The 8,221-nt window shown below is 35.5% G+C and overlaps 1 long non-coding RNA gene across 1 annotated transcript in view; it reads left to right on the forward strand.

The window, feature by feature from the left end:
* The window catches only part of LOC117681795 (uncharacterized), a 21,012-nt gene extending 13,264 nt beyond the window's left edge, over positions 1-7,748 (forward strand). Inside the window, exon 3 of the long non-coding RNA XR_010711340.1 lies at positions 7,181-7,748. This is a non-coding gene — a long non-coding RNA (uncharacterized lncRNA). The remainder of the gene's footprint in view (positions 1-7,180) is intronic.
* The last annotated feature ends 473 nt before the right edge of the window (positions 7,749-8,221 follow it).

Genomic DNA, 8,221 nt, shown 5'->3' on the forward strand with positions numbered 1-8,221 from the left:
GGTATCAAAGGGATTTTTCCATATTGATCCATTCATCATAGTTGCAATCTCTTCATGAAACAATATGAATCCATTGGAACTTTACCAATTCCTGGCTTTTTTAGCCACTGTTTGTTTGATTTGAAAATTCTTGTAATGATTCTCAGAAAGCAGACAATTGCTTTTCTTAGACATAGCTATATCACCCTGTCCAGACTGTTTGGCAATCTATAAATTTACAATACATCCGAACACAATAACACACAAATTGTCACACCAGCACAATGAAATTACGAGAGTTATCGCCCCTTTCCAGCTGTGCGTGCACACAAATGTCAGCTCTCCCCGGCTGACGAAGCACATGACTGTCAGCCTGCCTCCCCGCCCAGTAATGTGAGTACAGTACACTTTCCCACAGACCACACAAACTGCTCCAGGTCGGGCAACCTCCCAACACAGGTAAAACTATCACCTGGTCCAACAGATGGTTAGCTCACTGATAAAAACAGGAGGTTTTCTGGTTAGAGCATCTTTGCTCTGTCTGATGAACCAAGGGTTAAGTGGTTTCTGTACTGGTTCAAGTGTTCCTGTACCAATATCTCAGTTTGGGTTTATGTTTCGGAAAGACGGTGAAATTGTTGATTGTTTTTATTTATACATGTATTGAAAAGAAAAATACAGAAATCGTGATTAATGCATATGTCTTGATTTAATGGCAATTTAACTATGATGGTATGTATCTCTCCATAACTACACAGTAAGTTAAAAGCTTTGCAAAAGGACATTATTCCAATGTGAATATAAAGATAACAGCAATTCAGTCTCCAAACGCAATAGTATACATAACTCTTAGTTTCCTGTATGCAAATTTGACTATTTGATCGATAAAAAATATTTTACATAAAAATAAAGAATTTAATTCACATAATTTTATACATGTATTAAAAGATGGATCAATAAATAAACCATGAAACAAATGTTAGAAATAAAGAGCTAGATCAATGTAGATTCATTATGATGTAAATCTGTTCTACGCATATAGCACTGAACATGGCCTGAAGCAGCTAACTTCATTATATATCTATCTGCTGTGTTTAGATATCCTAATGGTCTTGACCTGATTAACCATTTATCATTTTCCATTATCACATAATGTGATTAAACCATAAAAAACAAGATGAGGGGTTACATAGTAAGCGACTGACTGGTGCCAAGTCCTGACTCCCTAGGTCTCAATCTGACCTCCAGGCCTTGCGTAATGACCTTGACCTGAGGAGGCATCACAACAGACCTTTACCTTTATTTTGATAGATGCACTTTCAATCCACAAGCTCAATTATCGGCAACAGCATTTCTAATACGTTCTCCCTCCTTCAAATTCTGAAATTCAAATGGATGAAGAGCATTTCACAGGTAAAGCTCTTAAGAAAATTCAGATCTGAAGATCGACAGCTGAGAGGTTAGTGCTGGACTATTTTTTGGGTACTCAAGAGTCATAGGCACTTATAAAACTCTTGAGTAACTGTTACAACACAGCATTACAATAATGTGTAGTCACGGGTCCCTGTTGGTATTGCTTCTTTATTATCAGTAAACCATTACATGATAGGAAGTTCATCTCAAAATAACCTGTCGGTCTGAGTCAACAATAAATACAATGTACTCGATGAAGCAAACTGTAAGAAACAGTTCTATTCTAGATATCAAGAATATGCAGCATACATAAAACCAACAATGCTATGAATGTGCAATATGCAGCTTCCCCACCATATTTCTATCATCTTTCTTTCAAGAATGCAACCATTCTATAATGTCGGCTGATTGCAATCCTTTGAACATGCACATATAATAACTCAATTCACTACTAGACAACAATGTCTTTTTTTAATTTCAAAATATAGGATTTTATTCATACCAATTGTACAACCTTCCAATAATTGCATTGTGTTTGGCATCCAGCGTTTTAGAATGCTGTCACAACATGCACATGGTACATTCCAAAGGGCCTAATTTTCCTTATCACAAGATCTGACATGCTTTATTTCCCCAGAATGTGAACAAATAGACCTCAAAAAATCAAATAAGATTCTTCGGTAATTGTGGTTCATCTTTTCTCTAAGAAATGAAATTTTCCAAAAGAAGGTGTCATTATTTATTATGTTAGAAAATAGTAGCTAAGATGTCAAGTTATTATGAAATATTATCAATTAACCTTCTAATATCTATTGTATATAAGGTCATTGCCAACAATGTGATAAACTGAACAGCAACTGATCTCAAAATACAAAAGTAGTCCAAATGCCACACGGAATTTGACCAGACTTCATTCTGACCTTGTGGGAAGACATTTCTGACTCATTCTGAACTTCAAAAACTACTCTGAATGGAACCAAACTTCTGTGAAACTCCTTCTACAAGAATGTTCACTCAGTACCGGGTTGAAATCATGACAAATCGGTGATAAGACTAATTTTCCATTAGCAAGGGGATAAAGGAGGTATCGGCTTGTGTTTTGCAATATCTCTGCCCGTTAGTGCTACCGCTATATCTAACACGACACATTCTGCTTAAGGCTGCACTTACAGATGCACTGGAATGCAGAAAGCTGTGCTGTGTTTGTGGATTTAAGAGGCTTTTTACATTGCAAAATGGCCTATGTTATCAAATCTGTGATAAAAATGGGTCATAATTTTCCTGTATTACAGCTAGATGCTCAGTTCGAAAATTAGCAATATGGTTTACTATACAGCGATGATGCAATTTTCCCTATCCCAGATCATTTCACAGCAAAGCAATATTTGGTTACTATAGTATCATTAATTCATTCAAGAGTTCAATATTCTACAATTAAAATTATTTGGTATGTTATAACAAAATTGTGTATTACATACTAGTTAAGGGTCCTCAACACCCTGTAAACGTTTACTTTTCATGACAGTATGTAACAAAATGACATGGCGATTTTAACCCATTGTGAAACTGTTTATGTCGTCAACTTTGGGTCTATGATCTCTGTAGAGCAATTACTATATTCGTATACATATATAATATTCAATTTATTGACCTGCAGGTCGGGAGTCCGAATCTGCAGGGACTTTTGTTTTTATGAACAGGAATAGAAAAATAGACCCCCCCCCCACCCAAAAAAAGAATGGGTTTTTTTTCTGTAACTTGTAAGTCGAACGCATGCTTTCAGAATTATAGAAGTTCAGGCTTGTATGCAAAACTTTTCCCAAAGTTAAGTATGGGCAGAGTTACATTGATAAGAAGGTTACCATCAGACTTATATTTGACTGTGATAATTATTTGAAAACTTGTAAAAGAATTAATAATGCAACAAATGGAGCCATGCCTGACAAAATCCCGGGTCTGTACGGTTGGCCATTAGCATGCAATATTTAACTCACAACAACTATAGTTGATCAGATCAGTCGTGGTGCTAGATTGTAATAAAAATGTACCAATTTTAAACTTGAGAATATAAATCACAACTTGGTTATCACATGTACCTGTGTGTCTAAATGTTTCTTTTAACTCAGTAGATATATTCAATCTGGATGAGGAAAAAAAACAATCCTTTTTTTTAAATAATGGTTATCAAATTCATAACAACAGCTGCATAGCAAGAAACATTTCACGATAGGCTAGATTTCAGGATACTATTTTTATTCCATCTGTCAGTCAATGATTTTAGTGTACTTTTAACAGCAGATAATTAAAAGGTCAACATGAAAGGGGTGAGCTGCCAAACCCAAATAATTTTGGAATGTTTTAAAGATCTGCTTGGCAGCGTCTTGAACATGAAATTAAGTAAGACTAGCATTAAATTGTCAGTCTCCCACACAATGCAGCTTCCTACCTGTAATTATCCCCGGGACAGAATACTTGTCTTAATTTTATTGAAAGATGCGGTGCAATTCTTGAATCTGAATGCACCATTTGTGACTTAAGATCAGTAGTTAAATTGCTTAATAGTTGCAGCTTTTCACTGACCCAGAAAGGATCTAATGATGTATACTAGTATTACGATAGATTTAGGTCTCGTATTACAGCAAGGAGCAAAACGTCAGGGTTAAAAAGTCGTAAAATTAATCCAGTGAAGAATTTTGGCTACCCTAAATCGGGACCTTTCCTTCTCTCCTTGGCTAAAGGAGCTACAGATCAACCCATTGTCTGGAAGTTATAGCTATTAATAGGTCTTAAAGGATTACCAAAATGTAGGTCTATGGGTACATGTACTATTGTTAATCAAATTCAATCCTGACACGGCTTCTTTTAATCTCTGTAAGAATTAACCTTTCGATCTGATATAAACAAAACTTCCAACAGTTAAACAATAATTGGCGAGGCTTTGTTGTAGTGTGTATATATTTTGGGCTAAGACAAAGATTTGATGACTAGACCTCGATATAAAAAAAGACTGACGTTAAAAGATTTTTTCTTTACAAGTTCATTTAATTTCTGCTGTTCCTTTTGAGTTTGATTGACAGGGTCATGACCTTGAGAAAATCGGAGACCTCTTCATCACCCGGGTCACTGCACATGTCAGAAACTGATCTGAAGCATTGATTGGTACCCACCCGAGAGGAGAAATTACCAGGAACATGATTTCTGCATTTTCAATTTCCATTATCACAAGTTCATATCAGTGTTTTATTCAGAACTCAATATGTTAAAGAATTAGAACCGCCAATGTTCACTTTAGAATTCTTTATAACCAATATCACGATTCCAAACAGCTGATGTTCAAAATTAAATCCAGTACACACACTTTTAAGTATATGCACGAAAAAGTTTATCAATTGATTGCCAATCAATATTCAATATCCTTTAGAAAATGTATACAAACTGTAAGATCCCCCCCCTCTCTCTCTCTCTCTCTCTCTCTCTCTCTCTCTCTCTCTCTCTCTCTCTCTCTCTCTCTCTCTCCCAAACCATTACACCACCGAATCTGAATCTAAACAAACAGATGTTTTTTGCTGAAATTGTATCTTGACATTGCATCTTTCCCCGATAACCTTAGAGAACGACATTCCTTCAGGCTGTTACAAAACTGCAAGATTAATTACACAGAAAAATAACAAGACTACACAGAGAAATTCAGTCAGTTTTAAAGATAAATAAATTCTCCTGCTTTGTAATTGCCAATAAACATGTAAATTATACATCCAATTGTTCAGCATGGTTTGGGATTGGAGTACTGTACTGAAATGGCTAACATTCCTTTCTCCATCATAAGTCCTATCACACCTGAAGGAAAGAGGGTGAAAAGGAGACCTATTCAAACCAGTCCATGAGAAGCATACTAAATACCCCAAAAAGCCCATCAAAATTCATTACTACAATAGTACGTATGGTTTGTCCAATCTCGGTTTCTCTCTAGCTGGGCAACACAAACTCAATTAACGAATTTCCCCTATAAATGACAGCAAGTGCTTTCATTGAAAGCTTGTTCATGTGGGACCAGAGATTCCATCGGATTTTCCCCGAACTACTCGATTTTTTAATCAGTCTCGAGCAAATGAGGCGTAAGTCGTCACTCTAGAAATACGAGGCTCCGTCCTGCTGATATAGCCCCTGGGTGATACAGTGCAGGTATTCCCTCTTAGTTTAATTCACCTGGAAATTAAAGTGATTACCTTTTCATTAAAGCATGTTAAAGGTATCCTATGCAATTAAAGATACGCACAAACTGGGACATCATGAATGTTTCTCATTCTGTGTTTAATTAAATTATCTTTTCTATCTAATTTTCTGTAGGAAAAGAGAGGATAATTACCCTTTATTAGTTTAGAAAAAATAGGAACTTCTTGCAGTTGGAAAAAAATTTAAAGGACCTTTAATTTCTTTATATGTCTTATCGGTGCAATCTGCAGTTTTCCTGTTAAATACCAAATCTTGTCATCTCTCCACAAGATGACTACGGCATTAAAGCTTCATTCACCAACATACAGGAGTGGATATAGCTAATTCTCTGGTTCTCTGCCCCCTTTCACATACCACCAAGGCTACTGAAACAAGATTGACACCCACCTTGTAACTGCTGACTCCATGCTTAATGTTTTTTTTTCCTTCTCCTTTGTTCCCTCACTGCTATTTACCACTCCTCGATTTTTTAAAACTTTTTACATCTGTTGAAAGAAGCTAAAAATATCTGACCAAAGATTTTATTGATAAGAATTCTCTTTTTCGCACAAGCTTTTTTTTTAATCAAATGTTATACTGACTTTAAAGGGTTTTACATATAGCTTACTTTATTTAGATTAGATCAGCAATTGAATCGAAAATTCAGGAAATTTTCATATCTTCACATTAACAAACTGTCCATATTTCAATGACTCAATAATTCTCTCATAAAGATATTACAAGATTACAGAATAAGGACATTTCATGTCAAAGATTATAGCAGCATTGTTGACCTTAAATTTATGAGAAAGTTTCAATGTCAAGGAAATACCCAAACCCTTACCCTTCGAAATGTACTTACAAGAACTGATTTTATTGTAGTAACTATTCACAACTAAATCATGTCTCTAGGATGTCATAGTTTCAGATCCTCTCATTATTTTGCCCGAGGAAATGTCAAGTGGATCACATTAAACACCGCCTCCTGTTATTTCCAGGAAACGGCCAACAGACCTAGATAGACTTTGAAGACATCTAGGATTTTTGGAGGTGTAATGTTTTTATTATTGTCTCTGATAAAGCCTTTGTCCTTTTGGTATTTCCCCCCCTAGAATACCACGCAATGATCGCAGACTCTCGAGAAATCAACTGGTTTTTAGACGTGTGGTCACGTGACTTCTTTTATAAGCACGTATTGACAAGTTACACCTACCAGGACACCTGATGACGTCCCCTCAGATGGACCACCTTAAAGTTCACAATGCAGTGCAACATAGATAAAGGGTTCATTTATTTATTTTTGTAAAAAATTTTATGATTTAAAAAAAAGAAAAAGCAGCTTGCATCAAAATACTTCAAGCATTCTTTTACTATTAGATTACGAAGGAATTAGGAATTTTAATGTTTCTTAACTTTATATAATTCTACAATGGCAACATTCTGCATGTTGGGTCTGCAGTGATCTGACATGTTTTGTTTCCTCGCTGAATGAGGAAATATGTCAAATAACAGTACAACTTCTGTTTCTCATGTCCCTCACAAACAGGATCGTTTACTTTTTAATTTATTTTTTTAGCATTCAAAGACTGCTCCGAGTTATTTCGGCACTGTCCGACATGCAGATGTTGATGAAACTGACGCCAGTTCTTGAAGAAACCGACACCCCCACTGCTTCTAGCAAAGAGGGGAGAGGCGAACATATTTCTTGTTCTAAGCTCACGTGTTGATTTATAGGACAATATCATTGTCGGTTCTGTGTAAAGATAAAAAGGACTTGCCTACTTATTTAAGCGTCATTGTCAACATCTCCAGCAATGCCTCAAGGACGGAAATGATGACCAAAATATGAACTTGGTATATAATTATAATATTTGCTTAATTTTCATCAAAACAATCGTATATTATTACCATAAGTACGTACTAATGTATGATCAAAACATACAGTTGTTTGGAGGATGGAGATTAAGGTTATCATATTCTACGGAACTTCCGTCCTTGTACGGGGATGACAACAGAACAACCATAGAAAACCAACTGGTATGGACAACTTCTGACCTTTGCTATCATATTTTCGTCCTTTTCAATACGTATTTAAGTTGTTTATAGACATGGTGTTTATAAAACATTCTTTTATTTAAAAATGAATAAAGACATATTTAGCGAACGGTTTTTATTTCTTTATGATTTTCAAAACCATATATCATCACAAAAAATTATTTGGTAGCCTATACAGATTTTTGTGTCATGCGAATGAAAAGTAAAGTTTGCAATTGGACTATCTAGATAATGTTCATGGAGCAGACATATTAATGAATACACAAATCTTAGTAGAAGTACAATGACTAACGATGGTGACCTTGATATTTGAGCATTGAAATGACACGATAATGGAAGACCCATAGAGATCTACAGATATTCAGGTTCAGTTTATAAAAAAATACTTTGGAATATCACAAAGAAAGATCGCGTTCCAGAATTGATATACAATATGACAAACAATAGTAACTACGACTTCATTAACATGTACTATATGTATGCAGAAATCCCATGACTTGGCATCAGATCAGGTATACTAGAGGCCCCCGGGCCACATCCCTCGCCTAGCAGTGTACCAACT

Source organism: Magallana gigas, chromosome 2 (assembly GCF_963853765.1).
Source record: "Magallana gigas chromosome 2, xbMagGiga1.1, whole genome shotgun sequence".
In the NCBI taxonomy this organism is placed as follows: domain Eukaryota; kingdom Metazoa; phylum Mollusca; class Bivalvia; order Ostreida; family Ostreidae; genus Magallana; species Magallana gigas.